We start from the raw sequence: 20,306 nt of genomic DNA on the forward strand, positions 1-20,306 counted from the left end.
ACCATATGTGGGTGAATACCATAAATATTACATCACCCTTGTGTTTATCAGGTTTTTCTTTTTCGCGATCACTTGGATCCTACGCGATCCTACCTTGTTTCCAAATCTCGAAAGGTGCACTACCATTTTAAGGTACTGCAGTTACCACTTTCCGGGGCTCTACGTTTACAATAAAAAGTAGGTTAATATAAGAAAATCATTGGTATAAAATTGAAAGATGGTTTGAAGATATGATGTCATAGAAAACAAAACCGCACTAGTGCCATTTACAAAAAGAAGGTAGCTTAATCTAAAACCCTCATCTCTAAATTAAAAATGTAACTGTCTCCAAGATTTCCTGGTAATTGGAGGTAATAAGGTTCATGTTAATGAGGATTAAAACATCAGGACCATGTGAGATACAGGAGAGGTGAGTGAAGGGAAGTTAGAGAACTCAGAAGAAAATAAAAAAGTTCCACTCCTCACTACTCATTCAGAAACTGACCAAGTGCTAAACAATAATAGTAAAAGAACTATATTGCTCATAAAGTAGGAGTGAAATGTGGTTACCCACTATGTACTATAGACATCACTACTTTGAAAGGCTGACTTTTTCGTTGGGAGCCTGGATCTTTTCATTTGAGTTCTCTCAGGTTATGGACTAAAAAACAAATGGACTTGGCCACAATTTAGATATCATTACATTAGGCTAATTTTTTTGGAGGAGGAACTTGGCCCTTTTTTTCACGGTTAAGTTTTTGTTGGGGTATTTTTTTGTTCGCTTCAGCATCGTGGACGTCGACTTGTTTTGGTTTTGGTATAACACCTATCTTTGTACCAAATTACACGTTTCTACCGATACGGGAAGTGCTTATAATTTTGGTGAGAATACACCCTCCCTCCTAAACCGACACTAATTTTGAGACAATTCCACATTTCTTCCTTTATTTGCCGTATGAAACTTAACTTTTCACCAAATTTCACGTTTCTAGCTATTCGGAAAGTAGCTTATAATTTTGACGATCAATGAGTCGTAATAAAAATGCAAATTTCGAAATTTTCTCCTTTCTATTGGGTTGTCCGGAAAATAATGCAGGATTTTAAGTTTTCATTAAAAAAAATCTATATAAAATATTCTGTTTACGTTTACAGGATTACTCATTTGTATGAATGTCAACACTTATTAATCCTCTTCCAAATGATATTGTTTGTTTACCTCTGTAGCATTCCGCTACTTGGAAATAATTCAGTCATCCTTATAATGTCAAAGCGAGAATTTCGTACGATTTTCTTTTACGAGTTTAAACTCGGCCGAAGCGGAGCCCAAACGGCTAGAAACATTAACCAAGTCTGGGGCGAGGGTTGTGTTAATGAGTGCACTGTGCAAAGGTGGTTTAAAAAATTTCGGGAGGGAGATTTCAGCCTTGAAGATGAAGAAGGTCGTGGAAGGCCTTCCTCTCTTAATGATGATGTTCTGCGATCAGTGGTGGAAGAAAACCCCAAAACAACTGTTCGAGAACTTGCAGAGCAACTCAAAGTCAGTAAAACGACCGTCGCTGACCACCTCAAGGCGATTGGAAAAGTGAAAAAACTCGAAAATTGGGTTCCACACTCATTAAACGATCGCCAAAAAAATCAGCGCTTTGATGTTTGTGCATCACTTCTTTGTCGAAACAAAAATGACCCATTTCTGGCCAGAATTGTTACATGTGACGAAAAGTGGATTCTCTACGATAACACTAGACGTTCTGGACAGTGGCTCGACAAAGGAGAAGCTCCAATACATTTTCCAAAGCCCCCAACTCATCAAAAAAAGGTAATGGTTACGGTATGGTGGGCTTCATTTGGTTTAATACACTACAGCTTCTTAAATCCTGGCGAAACCATCAATGCTGAATCATACTGTAACCAAATTAATACCATGCATCAGAAATTGGCAGTAATGAAGCCCTCTTTGGTCAATCGGAAAGGGCCCATTTTGTTGCATGACAACGCTCGACCACATGTGTCACGTGTAACGTCACAAAAATTATTGGAGCTTGGCTATGAAACTTTGCCTCACCCACCCTACTCTCCGGACCTCTCGCCTACTGACTACCATTTTTTTAGACACCTGGACCACTACTTACAACACATAATATTCAAAAATCAAACGGAACTGGAAAATGCATTTATTGACTTTATCAATTCTAAAAATTCTGAATTCTACTCAGACGGAATTAATAAGTTACCAACACGTTGGGAGAAATGTATTGAGAGTATGGGAAATTATTTTGATTAAAGAACATTGCTTTAAAGTAACTAGTTTCTTTTTTTTTGTTTAATACCAAAATCCTGCATTATTTTCCGGACAACCCAATAAAAGGCTTAGTATTAAGAGTTAATATTTTTGCAATGGCCTAAGCGTCCTTAGCTTAATTTGGGTTTCAAGTTCCAAAAGCCCATCTGTGGAAGCTGTGGAGATATGAGGGTGAGAAAATCCGGGTGAATTGGTAAAGATACACGTGGCAGCTGCACATTTTCCGCTCATATTGATATTTCACGATTGGTTAAGACATGGCTTATTGTTTTCTGCTTTGCCCAGTCTCCCTGATTATCTATTAAGCTGGTTAGACTTTCATTTATAAATTATGTACGGTAGGAACAAAAAAGGAAAACAAGCTAACACTATAATGCTTTGAAAGTTTGTATGCTAATTTGGGAAACATTGTTCAACTGGCTATTCAACTTCCCGCAGGAAGAAAAAAGCATAGATATATTTTACGTTTTAATGAAAAATGTTAAAAAGGAAAACGAAGGAAAATTTCGTTATGATGTCGGATGTTGTTCATCAATATTTTATCATTCAATTTAGGTTTTCGTCGAATAACGGTTTTTTTATTTGCTTCATTAAAAAATATTTAACAAAATATCAGAAGAGTGGTTAAGGGGAAAAAAGAGATTAAATTGAACTTTAACCTTAATCCAAATTTACATCCTGGGCGAACTCTGCCTCTAATGATCCCGCAAGGATGTGGGTAATCGATCATTCCGAGAAACGGCTGTGAACTGGCAAAAATTACGGTTCACACGAAATTAACATGATACAGGCTATCGCCGAGTCAATATTCCTGTCTATTCCCCTCAGAACCAATGCAAATTATTTACAACAAAACGCCGTGTTCCAAGGGAAATTGATTTCTCTCGTTGGAAAAATAGAGTTTCGATTATTGGCCTCGAATGGTAATGCCTCAACCTTTTTTCAATGGATAAATAAAACATTTTTTAAAATATACAGATGCACTTCTTAACATTGTCAAGTAAATCGCAAAAAAAAATTTAAATTGATAAACACCTTTTACATGAAAGAAAGAATTATGTAAGATCGATGAGATGACTTGAGTCCATGGTAAAATGAATTGGTTTGAGCAAAAGACGTCATAAATTCATTGAATACATGGGAGTGGTATGATAAGAAAGACAACATGGCTTTAAAATTATTGGATTAACTCTTGCAAATAGTTACTAGTTCAAGTTTAAAGAATTTCTATAGTTTTGACTATTTCGTTGTGAATGGTAAGATAGGATAAATAGAAAGAAGCATTGACGAAGTTCAGAGGATTTTGGATTGTAAGGATGGAGGTTTGAACTTTTATTGAACCCATTCGATGCCGTCGAAATGGTTTCAAAATGGTGATGTAAACAAGGCGTTTTTTGCAATAGATTTGAACGTTTTCCAGCAGACATTTCTGCCTAGAGTGTCTGTCGAGTTCTTGTCGTTTGAATCGCTTTTTTAGAGATCCATGTAAGTCATTTGTCAATGTATAGCGCACGGTAGCAGGCAAAATTAGCTGGTGGGAGAGGAATGAATATTACAGTAGTAGATGGGAGCAGTGGTTGTTCATAAGGCGAAAATAACATGTTAACGTTTTTGTACGTTTGTGGTCAAGGGTTATACATGAGTTTGCAGGTTTCTGGCTTATATGACAGGATCTTTATTGAGAAAGGATGGCGGTCTCATCCGCATTAGTGACAAGGAAAAAGAATGCCTTCGGTTTAAGTATATGCTATATAAGATACTTCCCTGGTATACCCGTTGAAATGTGCGATGTTCGGCTGAGAGTCTCACTGATGACATATGTCTGTCGGTTACGCAGGATTTTACAATCAGGTAGTATGTAAAATGGCTCCTTATGTTTCCAGAGCAACTCGGAGTGTCATGCCAAACGAAGGCTTGTATCACACCTACGAATACATCGGAGGAAAGAGAGCTCTAGAGCGGTAGCGATGATATCTACAACGCGATGGCACTGCTTAATAGCGAAATGAGAGCTTCTGAACCGAAACTTATGGTCGTTCGGACGTTAACGGGTATGAAGGATGGAGTGAATATGCGTAAGCAATTTTTCTAGTATTTTGCCCATGATAGGCAACATTCTATGTAAATTAATGGACAGTAGGATGAAGCTAAACAAGGTGAGAGAAACTTACATGATAGTGTGTGGTGATTAGTGACCGTTAATCGATAATTATTCAGAAATTGTGAGATACGGTCTGGTGTGATGTAGGTTTCAGAAAAACATTTTCTTTATCGTGCCAAAGTTTCGATCTTTATTGAGATCATCTTCAGGGCCTTGGATTTACAAACATTGTTTACATTTAACAAATACATTTAGGATGTGGAAAAGTGAATTTATACAACGCAAAATATATTTTTTATATTTAATCAAAGTATTTCTACTCACTCAAAGTGTTTGTCTTCTGTGTAATTGTGCCATTCTTGCGTGTCGTGTTGAGAGTGCCAGTGAGATTTTGCTGTTTTATGTTTATATATGTTTGGTTTTGAAGGGGTGGGGAAGAGAGTCGGTATAGAAAAGACATTTTTGTATAAGGCGTCGGCTTCTTTGAGGTGAAAAGATGTATTTGTTAAATGTAAACAATGTTTGTAAATCCCAGGCCCTGAAGATGATCTCAATAAAGTTCGAAACGTTGGCACAATAAAGAAAATGTTTTTCTGAAACCTACATCACACCAGACCGCATCTCACGATTTCTGAATAATTACATGATAGTGTTGAAATCGCAAAAAATGCGAGCGGTATGTCTCCGTATACTCAATATATTGTACCAAATTGCTAATAATAAGCATTTCATATCATTATAAGAGAGCCTAGGGTTCTAGATATCTATATTATAAAAATTATAATGGCAATGCAGCATAACTCATAGATAAAAAATAAAGTGGTCCAATGTGTCTGGGATCCATTGCACTATCAATCTCATCAGTAACAAAATCGTACATATTTTTCACCTCTTCGGCCTATTTCATCTCTTTCGGTAACTATTTTTTAGAACTGGCGCTGTGGGATGAACCAGCAGACTTAAAGCATTTGAATCGACGCTCATGTGAAACAATGAACGGCGTTGGTTGCTTAGGACAGAAGGACGGTGGCCATGGAAGTCGGAATCCGCTAAGGAGTGTGTAACAACTCACCTGCCGAAGCAACTAGCCCTGAAAATGGATGGCTCTGTAGCGTCGTGCCTATACTCGCGAGCGGCGCCGTTATGCCTTGATGAGTAAGAGGGTCGCGGCGATGTGCGCAGAAGGGTCGGGGCGTGAGCCCGCCTGGAGCCGTCGCCCGTGCAGATCTTGGTGATAGTAGCAAATACCGGTTCTGGTGGAATTGCACGTTCATTTTCGGTATCGTTCTCTATCATGCCGTTTTATCATTATAAGTGGACTTTCCCCTCATTTGGCGCTGGATTGCCTCCCTACATAGGGCATCGATTTGAAAGACGTTATTTTATTCAGAAACAATTGGTTTATCATACGCGATTTACCGAGAAGTGTACTTGAGTTGGGGAACAGTAATTGTGGATAATCGGTAACACTGGTTCTGTATTAAACGTGGGTTGTGAACCAGTTCTCAACAATGCCATGAGTAACGTTTCAAATAAGGGTGTCGAGCCAGGGTTTTGTGTACCCGCGAACCACCATATTCTTTTGTCACACTTATCCACGTTCTTTTATGTTAATACAAGGAGCCTATAAAAAATATATACAGCGTTGGCGAAATTGACGTACCGATACTGATTTCATGGGAACGCCGTTGAGGCAGGACACATTCGAGACCGTGTCGAATCTGGATAATGTCCCGGCTCAGTTTAAAGCGGCGGCTGTGTCCAGTTGATGCCGAATGGAACAAAAGAGACCGACTAATGGGAGGCCCATTGAGCCTCGTTTGACAATTTAATGCCACGTAGAAGAACGGGATCATCGCTCAATCAGAAAGATCAGGGGGAGTGGGCGGTTTTCTTAGAAACCAATCTACCCGGTTAGACATGTCTTAATATGCGAAATAAAAACTTAAATTATTGGAAGGTCTACTTTATATAAAGTCTATATTAAATAATCAAAGTATGACTACAACTTATTACTTAAACCACCTACACTCGCAGTAGGTTGAATTTGACACATCTCAAGTTAGCTTAGGGCTTAATAATCTATTGTTTAATAAATTGGTAACTATGTAAGTTCAAAACCTCTAGTTTATCTGGCTAAAGTTTCTTCCGTTACTGACATTAATTAAAGTTTAATTTTCGAACAAATAACTAAAAATTTATTGACGTAATGATAAAGATAAACAATAAATGGGTTTACATAACGAGACAAAACATATTTTACATACGAACGGGTGAGCGGTTTAAAAAACAAATATGCTATAACTTTCTTTATTTCCCAACCTGTCTCAACCTGTAAACCCATTTTTTACCGCTGAAGCATAACAACAAACCTTCAAATATTTATTCAAACACAACGCTTTAAAACATAATGGATGGTCGTGTGGAATGGAGTTAAAGAGTTATAAAAATAATTATTTCAAAAAGTGTTTTATGTTTAAAACTTTTTGTTTAAAACAGTGCAGAAAGCAAACTTCCAAAAAAGTACGATTTTTCTATCTACAACGAACAATATTCTCAAGAACCACAGCATGGTGTCGTATTGAGCACCCCGCTACATCAATTAGGTTGTATATGTGTAAAGGGTGGTATATCGAGTACTCCACTACCCTATTTGAATGGTAAGTAAATAGGAGAGAATGTACTTATGAATGCACGTGAGTATGAATTGGTATGGAACTGCAGCGTTGAATTGCCCGACCAGTTGACAGCATCCCCCTGAGCCCAACCCCGGTGGTTGGACGGATGAGACCTCGAGGCCTGCCGGCAATATATTGGACTGCGACTGCGAGAAGCGACAGGTTCACCATAGGTGGCCATTTACGATCACTCCAAATGGAACCGCGCCAAGCCGTACAGCTCCATTGGAAGGCCTGAAATTTGAGGGGGCATTCACGACCGCTCTACAGCCAGTCGCTCCGAACGTCAACCTGTGAATTACCTTCTCAAAATGGATGACGATCTCTTGTGCTACGCTTCTGTTTATTTATACATTAAAAGCAAAAAATCGAAGAGGAAATGGTGTAAGAAGTGGCTCCTGTACAGAAGCCGTAATACCCACACCAATTTTATGAAAGATCTTTCCCTTGAACCCGCTGATTGGAGGAACTATTTAAGGATGGATGAAACGTCTTATTTATTCATTATATTTAGTGTTCTATTGACCAAATTACTTCTTTCAATTAATTAATCTTTTTTGTAAGGTTTTGGTTGAAATGAAAAAGCTAGTGCCACGAGCGGGATCTGAATCCATGGCCTTTGGTTGAGCTATCGTGACTTCGATCCTCTCCGACACCAAAAAACGGCAAAAGAGAGAAAATTCGAAAGGTTGTAGGTTGAGATGGGGAGTTGGTGTCCGAGTGGATCGAACTATCGAAGTCATGTGGTTAGCGAAGCGGCGTATTTAGCCGAATGCGGATTCGAATCCCCTTGTGACACTATTTTTTCATTTCAACCAAAACCTTACCAAAAAAAAAAAATTAACGTCTTATTTATATTTACTCCAGCTTGTTACCCCCTTGATTAGAAAACAAAAGACAGTCATGAGAGAAATCATCATGAAAGGTTAGCAACCACATTACGATTTCTCGCTACAGGGATGAAGTACGAAGAACTTAAGTTCTCTAATACGATTTCTGCTCAGCGCTTAGGGGTTATCAATACCGCATCTCCCGTTGCATTTGTATCTTTTGTTTTGAAAACGTCGACCAACTGGTTGAGGATCGAATTTCTTTTATTTCTATCGTGGTAAACATTGTCCACCACTTTCCATAAACATGGTAAACTTTCATACAATTCAATCACCTCAACAAATAAAATCTCCATTGGATGTCATTACCAATAAAGAATAAACGTTTTTGACTTTTTGAGAATGTACGACGGAGATGTTTGCTCAGTAACGGAAAGACGGAGACTGCGCCAAAAAACGCGGGTTTTTCCATTCACAACCAAGCCAGCGCTCCAATATTCCACCGTTCACGCCAGGTTTTCCCATTCACGAATGCGCCATGCCGTCGTCGCGCCGTAGATATTTGAAGTGGCGCGAAGGAGATTGGACCGGTCGAATATTCGGCACAGCCGGGCTCGCCAGTTCAGTTTTGCCATTGACGTGGTTTTTGGAACGGCGTCGCTCCGTTTGGACTGCTAGGAACGATCGTGAATGGCCACCTTTACTCTGCACGTTTTTGTATCTACATGAGCCTAACAAATCCAAATCTAATCATGGTGTCCCAAACATTTTTCTATTTTAAGTTAAATATTAATCCTTTTTAACTATTTTATTTATATAATTTGTACAGTTGTTTAACCGACAAAATATAAATTGAATAAGGCTAAAACGAGCCTAAAATGCAAAACCAATGAGAGCAAGCAGGTCACGGTTCATCACCACATACAATGGCTTAATGTATTTATCTCAAATGCTTTGTATTATCAGATTTGTTTGTATTTTGAGGACTATTGTGAATGCATGAGATAAAGAAATTTGTGCATCTTCTACGTATTCAAGTCAATTCTTTGAGCAATTATGTTGAACGTAAGCAAAGATTATGGCAATAATTGCAGAATATCGGCCACAATTTCGACTCCCTGTCATCCTACGACGTCAGCTTATGAAGCATAGAGTCGGCAATGTTCGACCAAGATTAAGTTACTAAGAAGTTATTAAGATTATTATTAGTGTTTGTTTGAGACAACTATTAAACAACGTCCAAACAATTTTCTTTAAAGTTCAACGGATTTTGGTGGTGAAAGGACGAAAAGTTGATATTTTTAAACGTCCTACCGATAGATAACAGCTTATACCATACCACGTAGAAGTAGCTAAACCAGTTGATTGGTATTTGATGGAAAAATATATGCAATATATATGCAACTCTTTAATTTGATCTTTAACCCTCAGCTTTGGCTGTTGGTAACGAAATAATTGCGGATTTTTGAAGAAAAAAAATTATCAATTTTTGTGCAATGAGATTTATTTATTCTGTAATTTATTATCCATTTTATCTTCTTTTTTTCAAGCAGCACCATTCAAATTCGAAAAGCTTTTGATCTTTAGCTGCGAAAAACTGAGGCATGTGATTTGACATCATCATCATTATTAAATTGTATATCATTCAGAGAGTTTTGCAAAGAAGTAAACAAATTGTGAAAAGGAGAGGTACAATAATTTTTACCAAGGGCCCAAAGGCGTAGCATTGTATCATCCCGGTGGAAAACAATAACCCTTCGGTTCGGTCTGCCAATTCTGTGCTTTTTTTCTTCTTGAATATAATGGCTTAATTTAATTAATTGGCGATTAAACACATCTGAACTGATTGGGTCTGTTTTCGCGGTAGGGATTCCATTAATACAAATCCACTGTAATCTCACCAAATTGATAGCATAAGCTTTCTTACGTGAAATTAGCTTTGGGTGTTGCTTGTTCCAACTCTTTTTTCTTGCTCCATGATCTTTTTCGAATGAAATTATTGTACACTGTATCGTTCGTAATCAATTGTTTTAAAAATGGATTATTTTCGTTTCGTTTAATTAACAAATATCACGCATCCATCAAACCTTTTATTTGCATTCGTGTGATACATTAAGCTTTTCTACTATGGGTATGGGTCGATCTTTATCGATTATCTTGTCTAGAACTAGTAAAATCCGCTATTACTTACTGCCGTGCCAATAGGAGAAAGTTCCTACCTCAGACCACTTTTAACCCTTATTTCGACCTTAACTATAATCTTTCCGGTGAATTCACTTTTTTATTTATTTATTTTTGTTTTTTTAATACTATCAAGCTGAAAAGTAAGATGTAAAATTAAGATACTAAGTAATTTCTCCTCGAAACCAAAGTAGTGTCATCAAACCACCAGTGTTTAAAAATAATGACTTAACTGTAAAGAACGAACATCTAAGATGTCATTTAATTATTTTGTAATAAAACTGGAAAAAAGCCCTTATTGACCTGAATGAAACTACAGATTCAATCAAACTAGGTACACGAAATAGCCCAGCCTATTGTCATAAAATGAGATAGTCCAAGGGAAGATCTTAATGGATTTTATATACGGAAAAATTGGAATAATAGTACTTTTCTCCTTGGAAATCATCAACTGACCAACAAGTTAAATATACTACCTATTTATTTTTCTAAACTGATTTGTATGGAAATGTGGATTAGCACGACGGTCAAGGCAGGACTCGAAGGTTAAAACGTCAACGATAATTTATGTACAAATAGCCCAGCATATTTGTAACATGTCTCAAAGGTGTCAGACGCATGAATCATTCGGACACGTTGGGAGGGCCGACTTATATTTAACACATGCCAGAATTTCTCTAGGGGAAAAAATCCGTGTTCGCAGCAAAATGCCCGGTTTAAAATGGCTAGTAACATAAATAAAACCTTTTCTAATAATGCCTAGAGAATTTTAATTATAGCATAACTATGGGAAACAAATGTGATTGGAGTGTGGAAGGTTGTACTTTTATTCTGCCTTGGCATAAATTAAGACACGTCAAAGGAAATGTTCTGTTGTTGGTTTTACGGATGAAAAATAGTTTTAACCCAAAAACATTTAATGTCTTTTTATTATTTGTATTATGGTTATTGAACAATGTTTTAACATGGAATTTTTTTTTAACAAAACGTTTTCGACCTCATGACATGAGTCCTGTTCAGTGATAATTTACTATTGTTTATCCAGTGAACTTCCCAACACTGTGCCTTCACACATTTTGGGGAGTCCACCGGATAGACAAAAAATAAAATTCCATGCTGCAGAATATATTTAATGTCTCATTTATCTCACTTTTAAATTTTTACAGTTACAGCTATATTATTACTGTTGGAACGTTTTAGCGTATTGTTATTATTTTTTCAATAAATTAATCTCGAATCACTCGTTTTTTATTTGATGTTTGGATAACTTATTAAATCTGTTGCCCCTGAAAACGTATGAAAGTCAGCAGGCATCAGATAACAGTGATAACAAGGATAATGGCCCGCGAAATTTCCAACCACCCAAACCCAAATAAAAAATAACAGTAGGTGCTTCATAGAATTGTCTCTCCCTGTGAGGAAGTATAAAATTCTGAACGTATTCTGTCAGCGCACTATCACAAAAGAATTTCCTAGAACTTTTACGAACAACTGTATCAATTATGTATACTGTGTTGTCGAGGAACCCAACATTGCAGACATTTTGGAGCAAAAATTAACCCTTTTTTTTCTTATTCACACACTAATGATCACCAGCCAAAAGCTTAGATGGATAAAGAAAAATCAGGGCGCGACAAAAGTCTGTGGGTTCTCTTTATACTGCTCATATTATTACAAGATATTACAAGAAATTACTTTCTTAAATATAGATATGATTCTGGGCTGCATACACAAATCATTTTTTCTTGGTCAATTTCTCCTCAACGATTTCGCGTTTCATGAAAGTGCTAATGGGTTGGGTTAGGATAGGTTAGGTTAGGAAGGGTTAGAAAGAGTTTAGGTTAAGTTAGGGATGGGTTATGCTAGGTTAGGGTTGGATTATTGGATTAATATTTTCTCAACGCAAGCCTAATAACCGGTTTGTTAAAGTTTTAAAGTAAACGAATGACTGGAATTAAAATAAAAATATATCCGATTGAAATTTTTTTGTACCTACTACTCTACTCGGGATATCTAGAAAAAGGATCTCAAAACGTTCCATTAAAGACTGGGCAATTTTGAAAAAACTAAGATATAGAGGTAATAATTTAAGAGCAGATATACAGGGTGAATTGCTACTCGTGCTACAAACTTCTCCAGTAGATTCTTCACCCTAAAATGAACAAAAAAGTTCATATTGTCCATGGTCCGATTCTCAACCATTTCAGAGTAATTTCGCTTTTTATCGATTTTGAAAGATATCACGTCCTGGCGTCGGAAAATCGTGATATCTTTTAATCTAAACATTTCTCTGAAAATCTAATAGCACCGTTGAAATTCCCGTTAATTTTTCAATAAGAAGATGACGGTGGCAAAATGTTTGGGCTAATTTTTTGTGTTTTATTTCAGCCAGAACTACAAAAAGAGTGGAAAATTGTGTAAATCGGAAAGTGTATAAAGTAATCCAGAGTTTCTAATTTTAGTCTCAGAAGGCAGCAAATTTGAGGAAAACTACCTGATTTAATAACGCTTCCAACGCACTCGTCATTTTCTTATTTAGTGGTTGTGAGACCAAGATGTTGATGACAAAAAGAGAAAAAATGGTGGTTCAAGGATTGCTAATGTTTGAGAGTGACTTGCTACTCGTGCTACAAACTTCACCAGTAGATTCTTGACCCTAAAATGAACAAAAAAGTTCATATTGACCATGGTCCGATTCTCAACCATTTCAGAGTAATTTCGCTTTTTATCGATTTTGAAAGATATCACGTCCTGGCGTCGGAAAATCGTGATATCTTTTAATCTAAACATTTCTCTTAAAATCTATAAGCACCGTTGAAATCCCCGTTAATTTTTCAATAAGAAGATGAAGGTGGCAAAACGTTTGGGTCTTTCTTCCTTGACCTTCTAGCTGTTTGTAAACTTCTTAAGCATTACATACTAAATGGGCATTAAATTAAATTAAAAAATTTCAATGGAATTATGATTTTGATTCTCTCTAAAAATTAACGGGGATTTCAACGGTGCTTATAGATTTTAAGAGAAATGTTTAGATTAAAAGATATCACGATTTTCCGACGCCAGGACGTGATATCTTTCAAAATCGATAAAAAGCGAAATTACTCTGAAATGGTTGAGAATCGGACCATGGACAATATGAACTTTTTTGTTCATTTTAGGGTGAAGAATCTACTGGAGAAGTTTGTAGCACGAGTAGCAATTCACCCTGTATAAGTAAATAAGTGTTTTTTAAAAATTTTGTTATAGTAAAAAAAGGTATGCGTTATTTATTGCGTTATATTAATTTATAAACTAGATTTGAAAAATTTTATGTTCGGCAAATGTAACAATTGTATGTGATGCAAGATGCTGTGGTAGGGTGTAAAGTCATGTTGGAGAAGCTAAACGTTAGCAAATTTGCTAAATTCGGTTTTGCCTTTAGTTGCAAAAGAAATGACATGGAAAATGGAAAATATGTTTGACTAAATAAAAAACTTAATAAGTTCACCATTTGAAACAATTTTTGATTAGCGGTTGCTTAATAAGAAAAGTTGTTAAAAGCTGATTCTGCTTTTGGACGATATTTTTAACCCATTATAGAGATAAACTAATCGGCAGTTATTTCTATTGACCCTACCTTTAAGTTATTGATTAGCCCGATGAAAATGTCAATTTGCCTTTCCATGAACTAATTATATTGGGAAATTCCCCAAATGAGGATTCATTTGGAAAATATTATATTGCCATATAATTCGTTCGAGTTTACCAAACGTTGACAAGAGAGGATAAATATGGGATTGTGTTGCGATATTATGAACTCTAGGAACTGAGGGGGGTATGGATTCTCGATTTGTTAATCGATAAATTATTTATAACACACGCGTCTCTAGTAAGGAAAAAGAAAATAATTTTACAAAAAAATGTTTAAAGAACAAAACGGACTTTGTATATTTCATTATTCAAAGTAGCTTTCGAACATTCAAGTTTCGGTTAATGAAATTGTTTCGCCAATACTGAGAAAGAACTGCACGACGGAGAGAAAATAACGTTATTTTCTCTTTCACCAAACTGGTATATAAGAAAAACACCCATTACTAACAATATTGCTTGAAATTTCTATTTGATAGGTAAGAATAAATAAAATTTCCAGGTAATTCCGATCGCCAAGTTTCGGGAAAACGTTCACATTACAACTTCAGGGAATGGTATACGTGAATATGATTTCAAGAAGTTTATTTATTAATAATATATTAGTATATTGATTCGGTCAAGTTTATCCCCTCCAAAGAACCAATATCGAACATTAATTAATTAATTTTTTAAATACTTTTTTCTCCTCCATATTATTGAACATCTGCCAATGTGACTGATATTGTATTTATTGTAAACATTAAACTTTAAACTTGAAAACCGTTATTGGAATTTAAAAAATATTTTTAAACAAACACACACACACACACACAGAGTGTGTGTGTGTGTGAGAGAGAGAGAGAGAGAGAGAGAGAGAGAGAGAGAGAGAGAGAGAGAGCGTAATACTTGACCGCGTCTAAAATCATGTATACACCGATTAGTGCACACAGGGAGTTGAATAAAACCCAACAAAGATACAATTTTTCTTATTAGAAGTAATTCATGTTTTTCAGCATCATTACGAGCAGCAGCATATACCTATTTTCTGCACACGCAGCAGATATTTGTTCTGAATATCAAGGGAATATTTTTTTCATTGCGACGAGTAACAAAGAGGACGGATCGATATTTTTAATATTCAAGAATTATCCGGGCTCGTTGTATATATTGCCGTACCGCAAATGGAAAAATTACAAAAATGACAATTGAAACGAAAAATTTTCATCAAAAGAATATCGTTCTATGAGAGGAGCGCGCGTTCTTCTACATCGGTAATTTAAAAAAAAAATTCAATTTCAAGCTATCACTTTTGTAAGATTTTCGAGATACATGACTACTCAAACTCTGACGTGGTGTCAAATATATATAAAAACTCAATTAATTATACACAATTTTTTCGAAATGAATATAATAAATTGAGCATGTGTATAATTAAGAATAATTTGATAGAAAATAATAAAATTTGATACATGAAACCACTGATAACATGTTATAATGAAGTTAAAAATATTGGGTTGTCCGGAAAATAATGCAGGATTTTGGTATTAAACAAAAAAAAAGAAACTAGTTACTTTAAAGCAATGTTCTTTAATCAAAATAATTTCCCATACTCTCAATACATTTCTCCCAACGTGTTGGTAACTTATTAATTCCGTCTGAGTAGAATTCAGAATTTTTAGAATTGATAAAGTCAATAAATGCATTTTCCAGTTCCGTTTGATTTTTGAATATTATGTGTTCTAAGTAGTGGTCCAGGTGTCTAAAAAAATGGTAGTCAGTAGGCGAGAGGTCCGGAGAGTAGGGTGGGTGAGGCAAAGTTTCATAGCCAAGCTCCAATAATTTTTGTGACGTTACACGTGACACATGTGGTCGAGCGTTGTCATGCAACAAAATGGGCCCTTTCCGATTGACCAAAGAGGGCTTCATTACTGCCAATTTCTGATGCATGGTATTAATTTGGTTACAGTATGATTCAGCATTGATGGTTTCGCCAGGATTTAAGAAGCTGTAGTGTATTAAACCAAATGAAGCCCACCATACCGTAACCATTACCTTTTTTTGATGAGTTGGGGGCTTTGGAAAATGTATTGGAGCTTCTCCTTTGTCGAGCCACTGTCCAGAACGTCTAGTGTTATCGTAGAGAATCCACTTTTCGTCACATGTAACAATTCTGGCCAGAAATGGGTCATTTTTGTTTCGACAAAGAAGTGATGCACAAACATCAAAGCGCTGATTTTTTTGGCGATCGTTTAATGAGTGTGGAACCCAATTTTCGAGTTTTTTCACTTTTCCAATCGCCTTGAGGTGGTCAGCGACGGTCGTTTTACTGACTTTGAGTTGCTCTGCACCCACCACTGATCGCAGAACATCATCATTAAGAGAGGAAGGCCTTCCACGACCTTCTTCATCTTCAAGGCTGAAATCTCCCTCCCGAAATTTTTTAAACCACCTTTGCACAGTGCACTCATTAACACAACCCTCGCCCCAGACTTGGTTAATGTTTCTAGCCGTTTGGGCTCCGCTTCGGCCGAGTTTAAACTCGTAAAAGAAAATCGTACGAAATTCTCGCTTTGACATTATAAGGATGACTGAATTATTTCCAAGTAGCGGAATGCTACAGAGGTAAACAAACAATATCATTTGGAAGAGGATTAATAAGTGTTGACATTCATACAAATGAGTAATCCTGTAAACGTAAACAGAATATTTTATATAGATTTTTTTTAATGAAAACTTAAAATCCTGCATTATTTTCCGGACAACCCAATAAGATAAACATCGTCCAGATGTCATTTATAAAACATATAACATACTTAAATGTGCTATTTGATCGTCTTTGTAATCCCGGTCAGCCTATTATAGCTTTGTTGCGGTGTACAGTGGTCAAAAAATGGCCTAAAACGGCAGAAACATATTATCATCAAATCTGGTCATTAAAAAACAAGTTTTATAACATAGTATCGTTGTTAATAAAACTTAAAGCGGTTCTTAGGTTGGAACTCCCTGGAGCTTTTGCATTACTGCGCTAACAGAAAGACTGAAGATTCGCTATAGCGTTATTCGCAACGTATCTATAAAACGATTGTGGCTGTACAATGCGGTAAGGTATGCAATAATATCGTGCAAAATTAATTTGGTGTTAGATAACTATAAGGATCATAGAAATTAAAAACACATTTTGGTTTACAAACTGCAAAATTTTGGGTTGAAAGAAATGTGATTTATTATAGTTCTGACGTGTCAAAGAATAATTATATCCTTGAAAAATAACAATAGTGCTAAATATTATTATTGATTTGAAGTTACAATTGAATATTGCTAAAAAGACATTTAACCGACCCTGAAGTCCATCGGACGTGAGCCAATTTGCTGACTGGACTAAAACTGTCGATGTGGTATATATCTACATTTCAAATTATCAGGCAAAACATAAAATCTTACAAAGAAAATAGTATGAGTTTGATTTCTTATTGAGGAGGCTATAAAACCTATAATCGCTTATGCAACTGATGGCACTAGAATGTATATCCTCTATAGGTCGATAATAATGTAAAATAATATGGCTTAATAATTATTTTTTATTGTGTGTTTCCTGGTGAACTGCTGTTTCATAATTTGTTTAAGTCGTGAGGATCGGTCAAAAATGAGGTACTTTAGAAAACACTTTTTTCATTGTTTACCAACGTTTCGACCTTTATTCGGGTCACCTTCAGGCCTGGGTGGTATCATATATAAATAGCACCACACTTTACGTGAGGATGAAATACTTGGTTCAAATTTATATTTACATGTATGGTGATTAGTGACCGTTAATCGATAATTATTCAGAAACCGTGAGATGCGGTCTGGTGTGATGTAGGTTTCAGAAAAACATTTTCTTTATCGTGCCAACGTTTCGATCTTTATTGAGANATTGTATAAATACACTTTTCCACATCCTAAATGTATTTGTTAAATGTAAACAATGTTTGTAAATCCCAGGCCCTGAAGATGATCTCAATAAAGATCGAAACGTTGGCAAGATAAAGAAAATGTTTTTCTGAAACCTACATCACACCAAACCTCATGTCACGATTTCTGAATAATTTATAGTTACATATAAAATTGTTTTTTTTCCAATCAACATACCGAGGCTCTGAAGATGACCCGAATAAAGGTCGAAACGTCAGCAAAAAATGAAAAAGGTCTTTTCTAAACTACCTCATTCATGACAGCTCCTCACGACTTCAATAATTTTTTTATTATCTTAAACACAGGTGCGTTTATATTTTTTGGGTACTATTAATGAACTGGTGCATACCCACCATGATCACAATTGGATTTTTCGAAACGTGTTCAATTTTTTAAAACTGCAATTCCAGCTGTACACATCTTTGATCGGGAACGCTTAAGTTTAAACATGTATATCAATTGACAATTATTTCTTACATGTATTTTACATTGTTGAACCGCCTTATTGAGTCGATAATGGTATAAATCAAAGAAAAGCCACTTTCCCAGTCCCTTTGACGAGAAAGGACGTGTTGATGTTGTTCTATTTAATAAACAAACGCTCCGCCAATCTTACTGTTTATTGTTTATTCACATACAGAGTCAATAAGATATGTTCATCTAAATTAACAGCAATGTTCAGATACGATGACATACCATGTTTGAAAATCATCTTCAGACTAGAATGTAAGAAGCTTTATTGGCATCTGCGCATAACACTGGCAATATTCCTCGTACAGATTGATTTTTTGACATGGATAGCTTATACAAGGACCATATTTGATCCACAGTGATTTATGAACAGTCAACTGGTCAAAGAATAATTTCAAATTAATCCATATATGTGTTTCGTAGTCATAATTGACCTTTTAATTATGTTAATTAATTACACTTTTTACCTAAGGTCTTGGTTGAGATTAAAAAGCTAGTGTCACGAGCGGGATACGAACCCACGATCTTCTGCTATTCGGCCTATACCGCTCATATAGCCTAGCTTTTTCATCTTAACCAAGACCTTAGAAAACAAGTATAATTAATTAAAGTAATTACAAAGTTACTAATTCCAAGTAATTAATTATCTGTATGAAAAATTGATTCATCCTTTAACACAAAATGACTGCGAAATAATTGTCATTAAAGTGTAAACATTAAAGAGAATCTTTATCTAAATTTGAAGTTTAATTTTTAATTATAACTATTCATGGTAGTCCGTGGTGAGAGGAAAACAAATTGCTTTGTGTTTTTTTAACTAGATCATAGTTTTAGTAATTGACTGTCATTAAACTGTCCCGCGTTATCAACAACCAATTAGAATTAAAACGGTCGTTATCAATAAAGTCGGTTTAATGAATGAGGGGTCCATTGATGACTGTGAGCAACACGCAAGCCACTAAGGGGGAAGATGTAAAAATCTATGTGACTTTACGGCCCTCATCCCGTGGGCAAAACCTGTTCCTAGATGGGCCTCGTAAATGTTATTGCTATCTGAAACGAAATGTGTTCTCGCCAGCTATGTTTGTCTAAGGAACAACGTATAAAATGACTACATTGTCGGGAGTTACATTACCGTGGAGGAATTTGTGTCTAATTGTTTTTCCCCATTCTGACACTAATTGCCAGTCGCCTGTACTGGAGGATAATGTATGCTAATCTTTCTTTCTACAAACTAACTCTTAGGCTAATGTTATAATTAAGAGGCCTTTGTTATTAACATATTATCCTTGTTTTCTACACCATTTTAACATACCGATTAACTTTACGATTTCTTCAGCCTAAATTGTAACAAAAGCCCTTTAAAAATCATTAAAATATTTTTGAAAAAGACCAAAGTAAATTAAGAAATAAGCATTATAAGCTTCGACATGATTTATAATCAGTTTATTTATAGCAATATTACACATCAGAAGCTTATCATGAAAAAAACAATAATCTAGCAAGGTTAAAGACAAAAATTCAATAATCTGTGCAGACAATGAAAATTCTGCAACAGCTAAGAGAAATTTTACTTTCAAAAGTTTGCCATTTTCAACTCAATCGTTGTTTCACTATTAATTTACACTACGATCTATTGCAATCTCCCAATATTGGTATTGAGCTAGAAAAGCGTACGAAATAATTAAAAAATATGTATCATTCATATCTCACTGCATTCGCTGGCAGGTTTTCCCATTGCCGTTACTCATCACAGATGGCTTGAGCCTATCGGTTGTTGTATCATGAAGGTCGTATGAATTGGAAAATGACTCAGTCAAAAAGGCCATTTTTTATAGGAAAACTCGATTGAATAATAAGTTGCGGCGTACGGCCTTAATTTAAAATATTACAAGTATTATAAAAGGACAAAAAAACTTTTACAAAGACTTAAAATGCATGATACCAGTCGACTAAGATATATATATATATATATATATATATATATATACAGGGTGAATTGCTACTCGTGCTACAAACTTCTCCAGTAGATTCTTCACCCTAAAATGAACAAAAAAGTTCATATTGTCCATGGTCCGATTCTCAACCATTTCAGAGTAATTTCGCTTTTTATCGATTTTGAAAGATATCACGTCCTGGCGTCGGAAAATCGTGATATCTTTTAATCTAAACATTTCTCTGAAAATCTAATAGCACCGTTGAAATTC

General features: G+C 35.7%; 1 protein-coding gene across 1 annotated transcript in view; it reads right to left on the reverse strand.

Moving 5' to 3' along the window:
• The window catches only part of LOC106661466, a 119,181-nt gene that overhangs the window by 21,531 nt on the left and 77,344 nt on the right, over window positions 1–20,306 (reverse strand). The window lies entirely within an intron of this gene.

Source organism: Cimex lectularius, unplaced genomic scaffold (assembly GCF_000648675.2).
Source record: "Cimex lectularius strain Harlan isolate CLEC.00 unplaced genomic scaffold, Clec_2.1 scaffold18, whole genome shotgun sequence".
NCBI classification, from domain to species: Eukaryota; Metazoa; Arthropoda; class Insecta; order Hemiptera; family Cimicidae; genus Cimex; species Cimex lectularius.